Source organism: Dreissena polymorpha, chromosome 3 (genome assembly GCF_020536995.1).
Source record: "Dreissena polymorpha isolate Duluth1 chromosome 3, UMN_Dpol_1.0, whole genome shotgun sequence".
Classification (NCBI taxonomy): Eukaryota; Metazoa; Mollusca; class Bivalvia; order Myida; family Dreissenidae; genus Dreissena; species Dreissena polymorpha.
In genome coordinates this window covers 132,185,212-132,189,667 of record NC_068357.1, presented here as the reverse complement: position 1 = coordinate 132,189,667, position 4,456 = coordinate 132,185,212, and positions in this window count along the sequence as shown.

Genomic DNA, 4,456 nt, shown 5'->3' with positions numbered 1-4,456 from the left:
TCTGTGCTCCCCTCGGTTTTTGTTTCAATACCGTTGACGTCGGAATAAAAAACGTTATTGAAGCCAAACCGTCTACAAATTTGTCGTTTATTTTCTTGACCTTCGTTATTTTGGATGTTCAAATTTCTCGAATAATAAACTTTATTTGTGCATGTTTACAGTAAAATATAACATAAATATCGATTATGTTATTATCTCGACGCCTTTTTATGTCTACTAATTCATTAAATGTCGAATTATAACGTTTTAACCCCCCTTTTTGGAACTGACTTCCTTTTAAGCATATTTTGGGACTTGACTTCGAAATGACAAACAGTTCTTTTCTATGTTGGAAGGTTTTTAACGAAATAACTGTCGTGAGTGATTGGTGCGAATGTTTTGGAGGACATTTTCTCTATAGCTGGGCTGATTATTGAAACAAATCGTTTACGTAGTGATGCAAGCATGCAATTTGGCATAAATTACCTTTAGGTACCCCTTTCTTCAAAAAGAACGTTAGCCACTTGAAAATTCAAAATAGCAGCATTTTTTTTCATGAAGGCCGCCAATACTCTGTTTTTAGCAACAAGGTCAGCAAAAGAGACTTTTTTCCTCTGTCCGTCTGAGATGACTTATGGCCGTTTAACGTCGAAACTGATCTAACGGCCACCTGAATTTACCGGTCACCTGTAGACAACGGTCAGTCTGGAATCCCCCCGACGAAAAACACTCTATATTACACTTGAATTTAACGGCCACCTGACCATAACGGCCAACGGCCACTATATTCCACTCCGAAATTCATGTTTGACATGAAATCAACGGTCACGCGTCAGTCGTCTCGAGTCGCGAAAATTAAAAACACAGCACATTATTTGTCCGTCTATTTTGCGTTTAAAAAGTCTGAAAGCGGTAATTGTCTATGATATTATAAAAGCGGCCCGCTGCGAGTAAACAAATTATAAAGTGTTGAGAAGGTTTCTTTTCCGGGGATAATTGTGGGGGTATCTTCAAAAGAAAATATATCAGAGTTTATGACTTGTTGAAAGTAATTATCGCTAAATTAAATGACCGCTATTTCTTTGAATTAGAACGGAACAATTTCACCGTACTATCGGTTTATGACACCGAATCCGATGTTTAGACTTTTACGGACGTGACGTCAACGGAACGTGACAAGCTTTATTTACTGAATGAATGAGATGCATGAGTAAACAATTATACCAGCCTTGATAAAGTCCTTGTTTAATTTAAAAATATGAAATTAAATCAATCTAAAAGATTCTCTATTATTCAATGTACACGCGTAAGTTATTGCTGTTATTATGATTTGTTAATGCAAGGAGCATTTGTTTTACACTGTATGCAAACGACTGGGTGGGGTAACGACGTAGTTATACTACCAACTGACCAACCTTCTTAAAATTGTGATCCGAATTCAACGGTCACCTGTGGACAACGGTCACTTTGATCATATCCCTTGACTGACCGCTGAATTCAGGTTTGACTGTATATGGATCTCCTTAGTAAAGTTCCATTGACTATGAAAATATCATGCATACTGGCCTTCTGGCTTATATTGTGCCACTCTGCGGTGCTTTCTAACTTGAATTTACAAAAGAAAAAGTCTCAAATTTCACACTTGGAGTTGCATATTGCTGTACAATGTAAACTTAAATGATATTATTGGCACCTGCCGCGACATTCGGTTTTGCATCCACACTTTGTCTGTTGTTGACAACTCTGGGCAATTGGTGACAGTTTTGTCCGAACAATATTCCAAATGCCATCCTTTTTCCCCAAACCTAATCACCAGGACTATCAGTGTCCATACAACATATTGCTGCTTGACCTCCTGAAACAACCAGCTTGATAGGGAGCACGTGTTATATGTTCGATCAAAGCTCCATGTGTCGGAGGAATAGACTCATACGACCTCTGTTTTTGAGCAAACATATTAAGTCTGGCATCGTCAATATTTGCAGTAGGGCTTGGCCTATCGTACATCGTGATAACAAACATTTCCAAAATACTTTGATCTCTTTCACTTATAACTGGTGGATAATGACTTAGTTTTAGGGATGTCAACGAATATCCGAATATCCGAATATTCGGTCCCGGGCCGAATATTCGGATACTGTTTTCCGAATCGAATATTCGGAAGAAAAAATAAAAAATCGAGTAATTTCAAAGACTTTGTATTCGTAAAATTTGCTTCAAACATTGTCAAAAAAGTTGTTCCCCGTGTCATAATGTTTATTCCGGTTGGCGCGATAATGCGTCGCTATGGTGATGACAGTATACCGGTCATAAATCCCGCTAACAAAGCCAGACACTTTGTGTCAAAATTATGATAGGTGCAAATCGCGTCTGCAATCAAAACACCGACCTGCACTTGATCCAATGACTCGAATTACATTTAAAATTATCAAAGATTAAATGAGTAAAGGAAAAGCCAACTTTGTGTAAAAAACAAATAAGACCGTATGGCAATTAAAACACCAACCCGTCTTGATCTAATAACTCGAATTACATTTAAAATGATCAAAGATTAAATGAGTAAAGAAAGAGCCGACTTGGTGTGAAAAACAAAACAGATCGTATGGTTATAATCACGTTGTCCAATCAAAAAAGCTTTTAGAAAATAATTTACTCAACCTCTAATGAGTATTTGCGTATCGTATGGTTTAAACATTAATTAATTACTCAATATTCAATCAGGTATTATACTTAAAGAAATGTTTTTGGTATTGCACCCTCATTTAATTGAAATATTATAATTGTTACACGCATAAAGTAAATATCTGTCCAAGCAAAATGCCACATACGCCTTCCGCTGCTTGGAAGTATTTCACGACATCATCCGATAAGAAGTCGCCGATCCAAGTGTCTTTTAAACGTGGCAACTTTAAAAGACTGACTGTTTAGTCTGTTTAACAGGTTTAAAGTGTGTTGTGGCTATGTACATAATTCGTTTAAGTTCAGCTTTAATTATATGCAGATATAACTGTTTTGTCATGTAATTATTTTGTCGTCATGTAATATTATGTTTCTCGTTCTATTGTTGGTGTACGATATTAATAGTTTAAAAACAGTTTTTGTCATTCAATTTTAACAATAAAAACTTAAAAAGTAATCAACAAAATCAGCTTCGAATTAGCGACGGCAACGCTGTGTCAATATTTAGTCACTTCCGGTGAACTTCCGGTAAAAACGAAAGTAGAATTCATGGAGTAATGGTACAATAAACAAAGTTGACTTTTTTCCAACAGATGTTGACCGAATATCCGAATATTCGTTCGGAAGGGTGACCGAATATTCGAATACCGAAATCGGTATTCGTTGCCATCCCTACTTAGTTTGGTTAAAACGTTTGTTACCTCGGGCCATACAGCCCAAGTTTGCCATGCAGTCTTTTACCCTTTACCTCGAAAGGCAGAAACAACATCACAGCCTGTAAAAGCATAAAAAATCTACAATCCTTTAGATTTTTCATTACCAATCTGGCGGCTTATATCATGGATTGGAATCCATCTTACATTTTTTTCCTTGGCCGAATGCTTACCACAGTTTTTCTAACCCTATATCTTTCAGAAGATACAGAATATTTACCCCGATTACCATTATATAAGTGTCATTTGCTTTGATCATGAAAGTTTTACTTCCATGCATAGCGGCATGTCTGGCATGAACAGATATCCTGGTGTCTGTTTCCTCATGGTTGAAGGGAGAAAGACACTCTATGTTGACTGATCAGTTGCAAATGACAATTGGTGTCAAACACAGTATTTGTTTTGACATAGTTCAACAATACTAGTAGCTAAAAAGTTGAATAGTTCTGTTTTGTTGGTGTTGTCTCTCAAAAAAATCTGCCAGTTTTGGGGAATATTACCTTTCTCTGTTACCCTTCGGCTAGCCCCAAATCCCCATGTTGACCTTGTTTCGGCCTTTAGACTGCATTGTTTATATACATCAAACACAAAATCCGTCCTCTGGTACTTTGAACTGTAATATTGCAATTTTGGGACAATTTCCAGTTTTTCATATTCTTCCAAGGTCTTTGAAAGCCTTGGCTGGACAGAATTTACAAATACTGATCCATCAATGATAAGTACTTCAGCCTCTGGTCATATGTCTGCAAGACTGACCTGATCTTCTAGAATTGAAGCAATCTGCGACTTTTGATATGCATACAGTTTCCCATTATCACTGAGAGCAGCAGGAGAAGATTGTATTTCATGCTTAAAGAATTCCCGAAGGTCACACTCTCTGGTCTGACATGATATGAACAGTTTAGAAAACAACATACAATCATCTTTTATATTGTTTTGCTTTAGATCCTTAGATTAAGTCTCTGGTTGCTGCCGAAAAAAATCAGTATTGTTCCTCTTGATTGGGTCATAAAATGAGCAGTTCTCTACTGTCTCTAGACATTTCCAAAATTAATTAAAACTTTGTTTGCCTTTTTCGTGATGTT